General features: G+C 46.9%; 1 pseudogene; it reads right to left on the reverse strand.

Annotated features, from left to right (window-relative positions):
- Window positions 1-15,960: 15,960 nt before the first annotated feature.
- On the reverse strand, window positions 15,961-17,328 carry LOC147966721 (uncharacterized; annotated as a pseudogene).
- Window positions 17,329-17,837: the final 509 nt, after the last annotated feature.

Raw genomic sequence — 17,837 nt, forward strand, 5'->3', positions numbered from 1 at the left:
CTAGGGTGCTCCATAATTTCAAACAAAGACATGGATGGATAGAGCACTACAAGATTAACAAAACATCCTTACTGATCATCCTCAAAAGAGGCACGGATCACTAGGAAACAACATGAACATATGGCCATATGAGATAAACAGGTCAAGGACTCAGTGGAAATGCTAAGTCCCTAAAATCAGCATTACCAAGTGCCTCACTTTGCAAGCTTGTGCTAGTCACCACACACATCACAAAAATACATGGGTTGCACCTTTGGAAAGATGGCAAAACCCTTAACAAAACATATGTAGAGCTCAGGGGCATATCACGCACACATTAATCATGACAAAAATGACAAATATCTAATTGGAGCAGCAGATCTGACAATTATCTCAAGTAGCACTCTTCTAACAGCATTTCGGGCATCAAGATGAACTCAAATGAAAATGATGCAATGAGATGAAATGATGTGCTCTCTGAGACGAACATTTTGATATGCTATATGCCCAAAACGGAGCTACGGATGCGGATATACAACATGATGAACATGAGCAAATAATCTGCAGACTTAGGCGAAAAAAAGGTCAACCCTAGGGTTTGAAACTAGATCTGAGATCCAGCGGTACTGTAGCGGATCGGGGTCGCCAGAGCCTTCCCCGGAGTCGTCGGGGGTGGCCGGAGACGACGAAGTTCGCCGGCGGACGGCGAGGGAGAGGGCGAAGATGGAGTCGGCGCTCCCTGGCGCGGCGACCGGAGCTTCGGGGCGGCGCGGGCGCGCTTGGCGAGGGGAGGCGGGGCGGTGAGGTGGCCCGGCGGCCGGCGACGAGGTGGTAGCCGGCGCGGCGACCGCCGCCGGAGTAGAAGGCGGCGTGGAGGAGCCGCGGAGGGAGGTGGGCGCCGGCGTGGAGTAGGCGGGCGGCGGGTGCGGTGCGGGCCGCGGGGGCCGGCGGCGGGCCCGAGCAGGCCGCGGCGGGGCGCGGTGGCAAGGCCACGCGTCAGGCGCGCATAGGCTGCAGACGGCGGTGGGAAGATGTCCGGCGGCGGCGGATGAGGTTTTTAGGGTTTCGGAGAGGGAAGAACCGAGAATTTCGGAAGGGGGGCTATATATAGGCATAGAGGGAGCTAGGATTGTCCAAATGAGGTGCGGTTTTCGGCCACGCGATCGTGATCGAACGCTCTAGATGATGGAGAGGGTTTTGGTGGGTTTTGGGCCAACTTGGAGGGGTGTTGGGCTGCAACACACACGAGGCCTTTTCGGTCCCTCGGTTAACCGTTGGAGTATCAAACAAAGTCCAAATGATACGAAACTTGACAGGTGGTCTACCGGTAGTAAACCAAGGCCGCTTGGCAAGTCTCGGCCCAATCCGGAAATGTTTAATCCCCACACACGAAAGAAAGGTAGAAATGACCACCGGAGGAGAACGAAGCGCCGAAATGCAAAACGGACAACGCGGAAAAAGCTCGAATGCATGAGATGAACACGTATGCAAATGCAATGCACATGATGACATGATATGAGATGCATGACAACGAGAACAACACACGGAGACAAAAACCCGAACCCGAGAAAATAAAATAACTTAACGCCGGAAACGGCAAGAGTTGGAGTACATATTGGGTAAATCACATCCGGGGTGTTACAACACTCCACCACCACGAAAGGATCTCGTCCCGAGATCTAGGACTGAAAGAATGCCGGGTACTCAGAACGGAGGTGATCCTCACGTTCCCAGGTAGCTTCACGGTCGGAATGGTGTGACCACTTGACTTTGAGGAATTTGATTGACTTGTTGCGAGTCTTGCGTTCAGACTCTTCAAGAATAGCCACTGGGTGCTCACGATAAGAAAGATCTTCTTGAAGCTCAATGTCCTCGAAGTTGACGGTGCGTTCAGGAGTCTTGAAACACTTTCGAAGCTGAGAGACATGGAACACATCATGAACATTTGCAAAGTTTGAAGGAAGCTCGAGTTGATAGGCGAGATCGGCTCTCTTGCTGACGATCTTGAAAGGTCCCACGTATCTAGGGGCAAGCTTCCCTTTGATAACGAAGCGACGAGTACCTTTCATAGGAGAGACGCGGAGGTAAACATGATCTCCGATCTCGAAAGCCAAATCACGGTGCTTACTATCATAGTAGCTCTTCTGACGGGATTGGGCTACTTTGAGGTTATCTCGAATGACTTTGCACATTTCCTCTGCCTCTGTGATTAAGTCATTTCCGAGAAGCTGATGTTCACCGGTTTCAGACCAGTTGAGGGGGGTACGGCACTTCCTGCCATACAGAATTTCAAATGGGGCCTTGCCCGAACTTGCTTGAAAACTGCTGTTGTAGGAGAATTCAGCATAGGGAAGACAATCCTCCCACTTCATGCCGAAGGAGATCACACAAGCCCCGAGCATATCTTCAAGAATCTGGTTGACACGCTCGACTTGACCGCTGGTTTGAGGATGGAAAGCTGTGCTGAAGCGGATGTTGGTGCCCATGGCCTTCTGAAAAGAATCCCAAAACTTGGAGGTAAAGATGCTGCCACGGTCTGAAGAGATCACTTGAGGAATACCGTGCAGAGAGACAATTCGAGAGGTATAGAGTTCCGCCAATTGAGCTACAGTGATTGACTCTTTGATAGGCAGAAAGTGAGCCACTTTAGTGAGTTTGTCGATGACAACGAATATAGCATCATTGCAACGCTTGGACTTTGGAAACCCAGTCATGAAGTCCATTTCAATGTGGTCAAACTTCCATTCTGGAATGGCAAGAGGTTGGAGGAGACCAGCTGGCCTTTGGTGTTCTGCCTTCACTCTTCTCCAGACATCACATTCATTCACGAATTGAGCAATCTCGCACTTCATTCGAGTCCACCAATAAGCCTGCTTGAGGTCCTGATACATCTTCGTGCTCCAAGGGTGGATGGAGAGGAGAGAATTGTGAGCCTCGTTCATGATCACTTTACGAAGGTCACCTTTGGGCACAACAATACGATCCTCGAAGAAGAGAGTATCCTTGTCATCAAGGCGGTAGCACTTGTACTTGGGTTGACTCTTGGCAATCCCAATCTTCACCTTTTTCACGATAGCATCAAGAAGCTGAGCTTGGCGAATCTGGTCTTCCAAGGTAGGAGAGACTTGAAGGTTGGTGAGGAAACCTTGAGGAACAACTTGCAGATTAAGTTTGCGGAAAGCTTCACAAAGCTTGGGTTGATAAGGCTTGAGAATCAGACTGTTGCAATAAGCCTTCCTGCTCAATGCGTCAGCAATCACATTGGCCTTGCCTGGAGTATACTCGATACTCGGATTATACTCTTGAATAATTTTGACCCATCAAGTTTGCCTGAGTTTGAGATTAGGCTGAGTGAAGATGTACTTGAGACTCTTGTGGTCAGTGAAGATGTCCACTTTTCTTCCCAATAGGAGATGTCTCCAAGTCAAAAGAGCATGCACAACTACCGCCAACTCGAGATCATGAGTGGGGTAGTTCTTCTCATTGGGCTTCAACTGGCGAGAGGTATAAGCCACAACGTTCTTCTCTTGCATCGACACTGTGCCAAGACCTTGGAGAGAGGCATCACAAAAGACCTCGTACGGCTTGGATTCATCAGGCGGAGTGAGAACTGGAGCAGTGATCAATTTCTCTTTCAAAGTGTTGAAAGCAATGTCACACTCCGGAGACCAAACATACTTGACGTGCTTCTGCAGAAGATTTGAGAGAGGCTTCGCGATCTTGGAAAAGTTTTCAACGAATCTTCTACAGTAGCTTGCGAGACCGAGGAAGCTGCGGAGTTGCTTCACGTTCTGAGGAGGTTCCCAATTCACAATTGCAGACACCTTCTCAGGATTCACGGCAATGCCCTTGGCAGAGATGATATGACCAAGATAAAGAACCTCATCGAGCCAAAATTTGCACTTGGAGAACTTGGCGTAGAACTGGTGTTCTCTAAGCTTATCGAGTACCAAACGCAAGTGCTTGGCATGATCTTCCTTGTTCTCCGAGAAAACCAGAATGTCGTCGAGATAGACCAAAACGAAGTCATTGGTGTAGGTGTTGAAGATGAAGTTCATCATGCGAGAGAACGTCGGAGGAGCGTCGACGAGGCAAAAAGACATGACAGTGTATTCATATGAACCATAGCTTGTCCTGAAAGCCGTCTTGCGAATATCTTGCTCATGGATTCGGATCTGATGATAACCCATACGGAGATCAAGCTTGGAGAATACTTGGGCACCTTTGAGTTGTTCGAACAGCTCGTTGATGTTGGGCAGTGGGTATTTGTTCTTGATGGTCTTCTTGTTCAATCGACGGTAATCGACACAAAGTCGGTCCGTTCCATCCTTCTTCTTCACAAAAACAACACCACAACCCCACGAAGAAGAACTAGGGCAGATGAGACCCATTCTCTCTTGAATATCGAGTTTCTTCTTCAGCTCCTTCAACTCTTCAGGTCCGAGCTTGTAAGGACGCATGCACACAGGTTCCGTGCCAGGCTCAAGATCGATGACGAATTCAACTGGCCGGTGCGGAGGCATTCCTGGAAGCTCTTCTGGAAAGACGTCTTGATATTCGCAAACGACTGGAATTTGCGAGATAGCACCCAGTTCACCCTTCCCATTGAGAGAAAACAGACGGATGGTATCATCACGAGCGGCAAAGACAATTACATCCTCAGACGAATGAGTCAATTGAATCTGCCTGGCTGCACAGTCAAGATGTGCCTTGTGCTTAGAAAGCCAATCCATTCCTTGAATAAGATCAATATCCGAGTTACCAAGAACCACCGGAGAAGAGAGAAACTTGTAATCGCCCAATGTTATAGAGACATCCGGGACGCAATTGTTAGAAGTCATTTGCTTGCCCGGAGACACAATCTTCAACGGAACAGGAATCCTTTCGGTCACAAAATCATGCTTGGCAACAAATGGTGTTGAAATAAAAGAAAGCGATGCACCAGTGTCAAAAAGAACTTTTGCAGGAACATCGTTAACAGGAAGGTTACCCATAATCACATCTGGCGAGTCCTCTGCCTGAGCCGCATTCAGCAAATTGACCTTGGCGTGCTTGGGGTTATGCTTGACCACAGCTGTACTTGCCGATCTGACAGGAGGAGGAGGAGGAAGTTGCCTCTGGTTAAAACACTTGTTGGCATAGTGACCCTTCTGTTGGCACTTTTTGCACGTGACCTCTGAAAGCGGACGGTGATACGGAGCACTCGTTCTTGGAGCTTGAGACGAAGTCTTGTTCTGAAAGCCAGGGTTGGGTGGGTGGGAAGATCCACTGCCACCTTTGCTCTTCTGCTGATACGGCTGACGAAACGGAGGAGGAAGCCAATACTTCTACTGCTTGGCCACTTGAGTAGAGGAAGAAGGAGTAGCATCTCTGACTCACTTCTTGGAAGCATCACACCTCAGTTGAGCGGCCTCTTGCTTCAATGCCGTGTTATAGAACTCATCGTACCTCAAGAGCTCAAAGAGAACAAGAGCCAGCTGAATTTCTTCTCTGAGACCACCCCTGAACTGGTATATCATGCTCTGCTCATCAGGGACGTCCTGCTTAGCAAAGCGGGCGAGCTTCTGAAACAACTTGTTGTAGTCATAGACAGACAAAGAGCCCTGCTTCAGGTTGCGGAATTCCTCACGCTTGCTTTCAACCACGCTCTGGGGGATATGATGAGCTCTGAAATCTTGACGGAATTCATCCCAGGTAATAACACGTCCACCTCTGGAATCCTTGTACTGCTGGAACCATTCTGCAGCTTGGTCTTTGAGTTGGAAGGATGCGAACTTGACGAAGTCCTCAGGCCTGACGTTACTGCACTCGAAATGCTTGCACAGATCCACGAGCCAATCGTCAGCATCAGTTGCCTCAACACAATTGCTGAAAGTTTTTGTCCTGTTAGCAAGGAACTGGTTGAGTGAAGCAAAGTGATTCTGATTGTTGCCTTGGTTCCCTTGGTTGCCTTGATTGCGCTCTTGGAGAATTTGCATGATCAACTGTGTGTTTGCATTGGTTGTGGCCATCACAGCTTGCCATGCCTCCGGAGGAGGTGGAGGTGGTGGCAGATCTTGATTCTGATTCTGATTGGTGCTCTCAGCGGGAGCCATCCTGAAGAGGTTGACCACCATTAGCACATTGACAGATAAAATGAAGCTGAATCCAACGGAATGAAAATTGCAACATATAGTCTTCACATCCGAACAAAATGAACGAATGCATTCCTCTTGAAATGGTCACATATCCATAAATTGAGAAGCCACGTAGAATTTAGGTAGAGAAATAAATCAACAAGGTACGGATCAAGAACGAATACTCGGTAAGAAATCCCAATCTCAAACCAAATATCCGTGGAAGAAGAACTAGAGCTACGAGAATTCCCACCTATGAAACTCCCGAACCATTCCGGTTATGCAATCAGGTGTTGGGGATACAGGGGAAGCATAATATCTCACCCAAATCTAGCAAATCCTACATCCAGCTGTATCCATCCTTCAACACATAACCGAGAAAAACTTCGGGAACCATCTACCTCAACCTTCGAAAAGCATCCGTTATACAAGTTATGGCGATACTCCCGAACCCCCGCCCCAGTACTGGGTGGCATCGAGGTTATCTCACCAACGAACTGCATAAAAGAGATTTTCGATGTCGGCGTACTAAACTCAGGTATTATAAAATTGCAACGATAAAATTATGACGACAACACCTCAGAGCTCAACTCCCCGGGACACTTCCACAAAACCCCTGACAGGAGGCACCAAGACAATGTTCTCGTCATAAAACCATCGGAACGATTCCAAGATACCCGCATGATCCTAAAATTTTTTTAGTGCAATTTGAGAAGAGAAGAGTCAAAACTCTACGTCAGGATTCCTTACCAGAAAGTGGTAGGCATCATAGCATTGGCATAGCAAAAGAGCGAGCATCTAGCAAAGCAAAGATAGTAGTGATTTCGAGGGTATGATCATCTTGCCTACAAAGTTGTCAGAGTTGACTGGATCCTCGAAAGCAAACTCAACGGGCTCCTCGTTAGCGAACTCGTCTCCCGGCTCTACCCAAACAAGACAAACAAGCAGCAAGGACACAATCAACCACGTGCAAAGCTCAAACAATATGATGCAAGGAAGATATGCTATGCGGGATGCGATGCGGGATGCATATGCAAGATTTGACAAGGGATGCATGAACCTGGCCTCAACTTGGAAATCCAAGTGTGCCACTGGAAAGATGAGATGAAATCGCTTGAAAACGATACAAAGAACGCCGGAATCGGAGTTACGGTTTGGAAATGGCAAGCAATTCAAATATGGCCACGTTCTGCGATTTACAGCAAGTAGCCATCTAAATGCAACAAGATGAACATGCTACAGCACCCAAACATGGCATCAAAATACATGGCTGGACTCCATTCAAGATGCTTAACAAAATTCTAGCACTGAGCTACGGCCAATTCATCCACTAACAGGTTCAAACAAGCATGGCAAAAATGCATATGGTAAACAGATTTCAGACTTAGTGAAATTATCACTTGTCCGGAATTTCAGATCAGATAGCACTCTTCGGAGCATGAAAACGATATGCCACAGGACCTGAACATGGCAAAGCAAAGCATGGAAAGGAGCTACTCAAAGAGCTTAACAAAAGTCCCTTAGTGACCTTTAGCCAAAAGGGATGATAAAATACATTTGCAAGCATGTGAACATGGCAAAACATAATCAGTTCTCAGACTTAGTGAAAACTGGAGCATGCTGAAAACAGATATCAAGTAGGCATGTTTACGAGCTCAATGCACTCACTACAGAGCAAGTCATGACAATCTAATCATACACCCATCAAGAATACATAAAATTCAAGCTAGATATGGCAAGAACAATAACATAGCATGCACGGGTCAACCACAACATCATCGGCAAAATCGCTAACAAGTAGACAATCTGCCCAGATTCGCGAAATGACAAAAGTAGAGCTCGATCGGGGTTTGAAACCCTACGGTTTGAAACTAGATCTGAGATCCAGCGGTACTGTAGCGGATCGGGGTCGCCAGAGCCTTTGCCGGAGTCGTCGGGGGTGGCCGGAGACGACGAAGTTCGCCGGCGGACGGCGAGGGAGAGGGCGGAGATGGAGTCGGCAATCCCTGGCGCGGTGACCGGAGCTTCGGGGCGGCGCGGGCGCGCTTGGCGAGGGGAGGCGGGGCGGTGAGGTGGCCCGGCGGCCGGCGACGAGGTGGTAGCCGGCGCGGCGACCGGCTCTGGAGTAGAAGGCGGCATGGAGGAGCCGCGGATGGAGGCGGGCGCCGGCGTGGAGCAGGCGGGCGGCGGGTGCGGTGCGGGCCGCGGGGGCCGGCGGCGGGCCCGAGCGGGCCACGGCGGGGCGTGGTGGCGAGGCCACGCGTCAGGCGCGCATAGGCTGCGGACGGCGGCGGGAAAATGTCCGGCGGGATCTGGACATGTCCGGCGGCGGCGGATGAGGTTTTTAGGGTTTCGGAGAGGGAAGAACCGAGAATTTTGGAAGGGGGGCTATATATAGGCATAGAGGGAGCTAGGAGAGTCCAAATGAGTTGCGGTTTTCGGCCACGCGATCGTGATCGAACGCTATAGATGATGGAGAATGTTTTGGTGGGTTTTGGGCCAACTTGGAGGGGTGTTGGGCTGCAAGACACACGAGGCCTTTTCGGTCCCTCGGTTAACCGTTGGAGTATCAAACAAAGTCCAAATGATACGAAACTTGACAGGCGGTCTACCGGTAGTAAACCAAGGCCGCTTGGCAAGTCTCGGCCCAATCCGGAAATGTTTAATCCCCACACACGAAAGAAAGGTAGAAATGACCACTGGAGGAGAACGAACCGCCGGAATGCAAAACGGACAACGGGGAAAAAGCTCGAATGCATGAGATGACACGTATGCAAATGCAATGCACATGATGACATGATATGAGATGCATGACAACGAGAACAACACACGGAGACAAAAATCCGAACCCGAGAAAATAAAATAACTTAACGCCAGAAACGGCAAGAGTTGGAGTACATATTGGGTAAATCACATCCGGGGTGTTACACTTTCTAGAGAAAGAGTTTCTCTCGAAAGAAGTAAGTGGGAGGAAAGTAGAACTTGATGAAGTATTACCTCTTGAACCGGAAAGTGGCGCGACTCAAGAAAATGTTCCTGAGGTGCCTGCACCTACTAGAGAGGAAGTTAATGATGATGATCATGAAACTTCAGATCAAGTTGCTACTGAACTTCGTAGGTCCACATTGACACGTTCCGCACCAGAGTGGTACGTCAACCCTGTCTTGGAAATCATTTTGTTAGACAACGGTGAACCTTCGAACTATGAAGAAGCGATGGCGGGCCTGGATTCCGACAAATGGCTGGAAGCCATGAAATCCGAGATAGGATCCATGTATGAAAACGAAGTATGGACTTTGACTGACTTGCCCGTTGAGCGGCGAGCCATAGAAAATAAATGGATCTTTAAGAAGAAGACAGACGCGGATGGTAATGTGACCATCTATAAAGCTCGGCTTGTCGCTAAGGGTTATCGACAAGTTCAAGGGGTTGACTACGATGAGACTTTCTCACCTGTAGCGAAGCTGAAGTCCGTCCGAATCATGTTAGCAATTGCCGCATTCTATGATTATGAGATATGTCAAATGGACGTCAAAACGGCATTCCTTAATGGTTTCATTAAGGAAGAATTGTATATGATGCAGCCGGAAGGTTTTGTCGATCCTAAGAATGCTGACAAGGTGTGCAAGCTCCAACGCTCGATTTATGGGCTGGTGCAAGCATCTCGGAGTTGGAACATTCGCTTTGATGAGATGATCAAAGCGTTTGGGTTTATGCAGACTTATGGAGAATCCTGCGTTTACAAGAAAGTGAGTGGGAGCTCTGTAGCATTTCTCATATTATATGTAGATGACATACTTTTGATGGGAAATGATATAGAACTTTTGGACATCATTAAGGCCTACATGAATAAGAGTTTTTCAATGAAGGACCTTGGAGAAGCTGCTTATATATTAGGCATCAAGATCTATCGAGATAGATCAAGACGCCTCATAGGTCTTTCACAAAGCACATACCTTGATAAGATATTGAAGAAGTTCAATATGGATCAGTCTAAGAAGGGGTTCTTGCCTGTGTTGCAAGGTGTGAAATTGAGCTCAGCTCAATGTCCGACCACGGCAGAAGATATAGAAGAGATGAGTGTCATCCTCTATGCCTCAGCCATAGGGTCTATTATGTATGCCATGCTAAGTACCAGACCTGATGTAAACCTTGCTGTAAGTTTGGTAGGTAGGTATCAAAGTAATCCCGGCAAGGAACACTGGACAGCGGTCAAGAATATCCTGAAGTACCTGAAAAGGACTACAGACATGTTTCTCGTTTATGGAGGTGACGAAGAGCTCATCGTAAAGGGTTACGTCGACGCTAGCTTCGACACAGATCTGGATGACTCTAAGTCACAAACCGGATATGTGTATATGTTGAATGGTGGAGCAGTAAGCTGGTGCAGCTGCAAGCAGAGCGTCGTGGCGGGATCTACATGTGAAGCGGAGTACATGGCAGCCTCGGAGGCAGTGCATGAAGCAATTTGGGTGAAGGAGTTCATCACCGACCTAGGAGTCATACCCAATGCGCCGGGGCCGATCAAACTCTTTTGTGACAACACTAGAGCTATTGCACTTGCCAAGGAGCCCAGGTTTCACAAGAAGACCAGGCACATCAAGCGTCGCTTCAACTCCATTTGTGAAAATGTTCAAGATGGAGACATATATATATTTGTAAAGTACATACGGATCTGAATGTCGCAGATCCGTTGACTAAACCTCTCCCTAGGGCAAAACATGATCAACACCAGAACTCTATGGGTGTTCGATTCATCACAATGTAACTAGATTATTGACTCTAGTGCAAGTGGGAGACTGTTGGAAATATGCCCTAGAGGCAATAATAAAAGGATTATTATTATATTTCCTTGTTCATGATAATTGTCTTTTATTCATGCTATAATTGTGTTATCCGGAAATCGTAATACATGTATGAATACATAGACACCAACATGTCCCTAGTAAGCCTCTAGTTGACTAGCTCGTTGATCAACAGATATTCATGGTTTCCTGACTATGGACATTGGATGTCATTGATAATGAGATCACATCATTAGGAGAATGATGTGATGGACAAGACCCAATCCTAAACATAGCACAAGATCATATAGTTCATTTGCTAGAGTTTTTCCAATGTCAAGTATCTTTTCCTTAGACCATGAGATTGTGTAACTCCCGGATACTGTAGGAGTGCTTTGGGTGTACCAAACGTCACAACGTAACTGGGTGACTATAAAGGTATACTACGGGTATCTCTGAAAGTGTCTGTTGGGTTGACACGGATCAAGACTGGGATTTGTCACTCCGTACGACGGAGAGGTATCTTTGGGCCCACTCGGTAATGCATCATCATAATGAGCTCAAAGTGACCAAGTGTCTGGTCATGGGATCATGCATTATGGTACGAGTAAAGTGACTTGCCGGTAACGAGACTGAACAAGGTATTGGGATACCGACGATCGAGTCTCGGGCAAGTAACGTACCGATTGACAAAGGGAATTGTATACGGGGCTGCTTAAATCCTCGACATCGTTGTTCATCCGATGAGATCATCAAGGAGCATGTGGGAGCCAACATGGGTATCAATATCCCGCTGTTGGTTATTGACCAGAGAGCCGTCTCGGTCATGTCTACATGTCTCCCGAACCCGTAGGGTCTACACACTTAAGGTTCGTTGACGCTAGGGTTGTAGAGATATGAGTATGCAGTAACCCGGAAGTTGTTCGGAGTCCTGGATGAGATCCCGGACGTCACGAGGAGTTCTGGAATGGTCCGGAGGTGAAGAATTATATATAGGAAGTGTAGTTTCGGCCATCGGGAAAGTTTCGGGGTCACCGGTATTGTACCGGGACCACCGGATGGGTCCCGGGGGTCCACCGGGTGGGGCCACCCATCCCGGAGGGCCCCATGGGCTGAAGTGGGGAGGGAACCAGCCCATAGTGGGCTGGTGCACCCCCCCTTGGGCCCCCCATGCGCCTAGGGTTGGGAACCCTAGGGGAGGGGACGCCTCCACTTGCCTTGGGGGGCACTCCTCCCCCTTGGCCGCCGCCCCCCCTAGGAGATCCCATCTCCTAGGGCCGGCGCACCCCCTAGGGGGCTTATATAAAGGGGGGAGGGAGGGCAGCCGCACCCTGAAGTCTTGGCGCCTCCCTCTCCCCTGCTACACCTCTCCCTCTCGCAGAAGAACGGCGAAGCCCTGCTGCGGTGACTGCTGCATCCACCACCACGCCGTCGTGCTGCTGGATCTTCATCAACCTCTCCTTCCCCCTTGCTGGATCAAGAAGGAGGACACGTCATGCTGACCGTACGTGTGTTGAACGTGGAGGTGCCGTCCGTTCGGCGCTAGGATCTCCGGTGATTTGGATCACGTCGAGTACGACTCCCTCATCACCGTTCTCTTGAACGCTTCCACGCGCGATCTACAAGGGTATGTAGATGCACTCCCCTCTCGTTGCTAGATGACTCCATAGATAGATCTTGGTGAAACATAGAGAATTTTTTTGTTTTCTGCATCGTTCCCCAACAACTAACTCATTAGTTGTAATGCTTGCAAGGCTTATGTGATGTGCATTACCGAGAGGGCCCAGAGATACCTCTCCGACAATCAGAGTGACAAATCCTAATCTCGAAATACGCCAACCCAACATTCATCTTTGGAGACACCTGTAGAGCTCCTTTATAATCACCCATTTACGTTGTGACGTTTGGTAGCACACAAAGTGTTCCTCCGGTAAACGGGAGTTGCATAATCTCATAGTCATAGGAACATGTATAAGTCATGAAGAAAGCAATAGCAACATACTAAACGATCGGGTGCTAAGATAATGGAATGGGTCATGTCAATCACATCATTCTCCTAATGATGTGATCCCATTAATCAAATGACAACACATGTCTATGGTTAGGAAACATAACCATCTTCGATTAACGAGCTAGTCAAGTAGAGGCATACTAGTGACGTTTGGTTTGTCTATGTATTCACACAAGTATTATGTTTCCAGATAATACAATTCTAGCATGAATAATAAACATTTATCATGATATAAGGAAATAAAATAATAACATTATTATTGCCTCTAGGGCATATTTCCTTCAGTCTCCCACTTGCACTAGAGTCAATAATCTAGATTACATAGTAATGATTCTAACACCCCTGGAGCTTTGGTGCTGATCATGTTTTGCTCGTGGAAGAGGCTTAGTCAACGGGTCTGCTACATTCAGATACGTATGTATCTTGCAAATCTCTATGTCTCCCACCTGGACTAGATCCCGGATGGAATTGAAGCGTCTCTTGATGTGCTTGGTTCTCTTGTGAAATCTGGATTCCTTTGCCAAGGCAATTGCACCAGTATTGTCACAAAAGATTTTCATTGGACCCGATGCACTAGGTATGACACCTAGATCGGATATGAACTCCTTCATCCAGACTCCTTCGTTTGCTGCTTCCGAAGCAGCTATGTACTCCGCTTCACATGTAGATCCCGCCACAACGCTTTGTTTAGAACTGCACCAACTAACAGCTCCACCATTTAATGTAAACACGTATCCGGTTTGCCATTTAGAATCGTCCGGATCAGTGTCAAAGCTTGCATCAACGTAACCATTTACGATGAGCTCTTTGTCACCTCCATATATGAGAAACATATCCTTAGTCCTTTTCAGGTTTTTCAGGATGTTCTTGACCGCTGTCCAGTGATCCACTCCTGGATTACTTTGGTACCTCTATAGCAAGACACACATCAGGTCTGGTACACAGCATTGCATACATGATAGAGCCTATGGCTGAAGCATAGGGAACATCTTTCATTTTCTCTCTATCTTCTGCAGTGGTCGGGCATTGAGTCTGACTCAACTTCACACCTTGTAATACAGGCAAGAACCCTTTCTTTGCTTGATCCATTTTGAACTTCTTCAATACTTTTTCAAGATATGTGCTTTGTGAAAGTCCAATTAAGCGTCTTGATCTATCTTTATAGATCTTAATGCCTAATATGTAAGCAGCTTCACCGAGGTCTTTCATTGAAAAACTCTTATTCAAGTATCCCTTTATGCTATCCAGAAATTCTATATCATTTCCAATCAGTAATATGTCATCCACATATAATATCAGAAATGCTACAGAGCTCCCACTCACTTTCTTGTAAATACAGGCTTCTCCGAAAGTCTGTATAAAACCAAATGCTTTGATCACACTATCAAAGCGTTTATTCCAACTCCGAGAGGCTTGCACCAGTCCATAAATGGATCGCTGGAGCTTGCACACTTTGTTAGCTCCCTTTGGATCGACAAAACCTTCCGGCTGCATCATATACAACTCTTCTTGCAGAAATCCATTCAGGAATGCAGTTTTGACATCCATTTGCCAAATTTCATAATCATAAAATGCGGCAATTGCTAACATGATTCGGACAGACTTAAGCATCGCTATGGGTGAGAAGGTCTCATCATAGTCAATCCCTTGAACTTGCCGAAAACCTTTTGCGACAAGTCGAGCTTTGTAGACAGTAATATTACCGTCAGCGTCAGTCTTCTTATTGAAGATCCATTTATTCTCAATTGCTTGCCGATCATTGGGCAAGTCAACCAAAGTCCATACTTTGTTCTCATACATGGATCCCATCTCAGATTTCATGGCTTCAAGCCATTTTGCGGAATCTGGGCTCACCATCGCTTCTTCATAGTTCGTAGGTTCATCATGATCTAGTAGCATGACTTCCAGAACAGGATTACCGTACCACTCTGGCGCGGATCTTACTCTGGTTGATCTACGAGGTTCAGTAGTATCTTGTTCTGAAGTTTCATGATCATTATCATTAGCTTCCTCACTAATTGGTGTAGGTGTCACAGAAATAGGTTTCTGTGATGTACTACTTTCCAATAAGGGAGCAGGTACAGTTACCTCGTCAAGTTCTACTTTCCTCCCACTCACTTCTTTCGAGAGAAACTCCTTCTCCAGAAAGTTTCCGAATTTAGCAACAAAAGTCTTGCCTTCGGATCTGTGATAGAAGGTGTATCCAATAGTTTCGTTTGGATATCCTATGAAGACACATTTCTCCGATTTAGGTTCGAGCTTATCAGGTTGAAGCTTTTTCACATAAGCATCGCAGCCCCAAACTTTCAGAAACGACAACTTTGGTTTCTTGCCAAACCACAGTTCATAAGGCGTCATCTCAACGGATTTTGATGGTGCCCTATTTAACGTGAATGCGGCCGTCTCTAGAGCATATCCCCAAAACTATAGCGGTAAATCAGTAAGAGACATCATAGATCGCACCATATCTAGTAAAGAACGATTACGACGTTCGGACACACCATTACGCTGTGGTGTTCCGGGTGGCGTGAGTTGCGAAATTATTCCACATTGTTTCAAATGTACTGATGCGACCGTCGACAGAAAATCGATGGTACAAATAATTTGCCCAATCTTTCACGATACGATGTCACCTGAAATGATGTGGTGCTCGCGATCTTGTAGATGCAATCACCACAACAACAACACGCACACCCTAGAGAGGAAGTACGTGGACGATCTTCAGCAGACCAGCGGAAACTGAAATTCTGGAATCAATCTCACGCCAAAATCACAAAGCCCCAAGAGCTATTCAACAAATATCAAACAGCGGCTCGGAGATACCCCGAGTTACCGATCTATTCATCTCTGGAAAATAACTTCAACCAAAGCTATCCCGTACATGGCCGAAGCCGGCCTTTTATATAGGCGAGAAAAACGACCAGGCTAAACCGACTTAAACAAGAAAAACACTACACGGACTCTCTCTCTCCTATCTTTCTAATCACATCTTAACTAATTTAATTATCCAGCACGTTGATCACAAAAGACAAAACAGACTAGTACTTATTGAAAAGGAAACGAACTAGGACTAAGGAAAACGCATGCATCCTCCTGAGTCCTTAACTTGCATTTTCCCCTCCATATCATGATTGCATGGGGTTCGAAAAGTAGGCTTCACTTCCTTCGACTGTACAATTTGAAATGTCATCGTGCCAATCTGTAATACCTGTATCTCCAGAGCGATGTGCGTCATGGCCAGACTTTGTTTATGTATTGAATCAATAGTAACAAATTGATTTCCTTTTCCAGTGCGTTTAGCTGGTACGGCATACTTCTCCGGCAATGAAATATTTGTCTCCATAGGCAGTGTCACATCATCCTCTCTCCCTTGAAAGGAAACCGTCCTCTGTTTCGACTTAGGCCTTGCAGATTTCTTCTTGAACACCTCTACAGTACACTTTATATTCTGTGCATCCTTAGGAAGAATAGCATAGAACTCACCCTTATGCATAAAAGTGTACCTGTTTGTTCGCCCGTGATGAAGTGCGTTAACATCATGCTGCCACGGACGCCCCAAAATAAGGTGACAAACATGTAGTGGCATAACATCACACTCCACCTTATCAACATAGCCATCAACAGAAAAAGGAACCTTCACCCTGTGAGTTACCTTCACTTTGCCAACATCATTTATCCACTTCATATAGTATGGTCTTGGGTGCTCCCATGTTGGCAACAAAAGAGACTCCACCACATCCTTACTAATCATGTTGCTAGCACTGCCCCCATCAATTATCAGTTTGCAAACATCTCCCTTGATGGTACATGCAGTTTGAAAAATACTCCGCCGTTGTCCTTGTTCAACAATGGCCCTGTCATCTCGCTGGACCTTATGTGCTAGCAAACTCTCCATATCAGGATCATCTTGAGGATAACATAGTATGGTATCACCATGATCTCTTTCGATTCCATCCTCTAACTTAGGCGTATCATCTTCAGATTCTGAAATATATTCCGCATCAACAAGTAGAACCCTTCATTGATTGGAACATTCATGCTTCATGTGTCCACGTCCTCCACACTTGTGACAAATAATATTACGGTGATGCGATGACGTCCCATTAGATGAAACCTGAGAGACCTCCTTTGGCATAGCCGCCACTTCGCTCTGTTCAATGCTTCCTGACTTATAAGAAGGAGTCGGTTTAGCACTAAACCCCCCATCAATAGGAGAAGAACCACGTCTCCCACTATAGTAAGTCGGACGAGTCTCTGAAGCTTGCTTCTCCAATACCCAACGTTCAGCACGCTCCGCTTGATGAAGCAACTCATGAATATCATTATATTGCATTAAATCAACACGGTCGCGAATCTTTTCTTCTAACCCCTCAAAGAAACGTACCATGGTCGCCTCCGCAGACTCACACACAGCTGTACGGATCATCAAAACTTGCATCTCCTTATAGTACTCATCAACTGATTTCGTACCTTGCACTAGACGACGCAATCTACTATGAAGCTGGCGAGTGTAATAAGCAGGCACAAAACGTTCCCTCATGATTCGCTTCATGTCAGCCCATGTCGTTGGTCGCTCATGAGTACGGTTTTTATTATCCCACCATACAAGAGCATACTCTGTAAATTCCATCGATGCAACACGAACCTTCTTCTCTTCGGAGTAGTTGTGACCATCAAAAATTTGATTTACGCGCATCTCCCACTCCAAATATTTTTCCGGGTCAGCACAACGTCCCGAGAATTCAGGTATGGTTATCTTGATTCGACCCAAACCATCATCCTCATGGGCACCACTGCCACCATAGTCACGGCGCCGCCCAGCATGGCGGTGAGCCCCAACATCATGCCGCGGTGGGTGAGGTAAGCCTCCACGGGCATCAGAATCCTCAGAAAAATCACCATCATCGTCGTTGTCACGGTCACGACGTTGTCGTGGTGAGTGGGACT

This window comes from Triticum urartu, chromosome 6A, assembly GCF_056163025.1.
Source record: "Triticum urartu cultivar PI428250 chromosome 6A, HENAU_Tu73, whole genome shotgun sequence".
Classification (NCBI taxonomy): domain Eukaryota; kingdom Viridiplantae; phylum Streptophyta; class Magnoliopsida; order Poales; family Poaceae; genus Triticum; species Triticum urartu.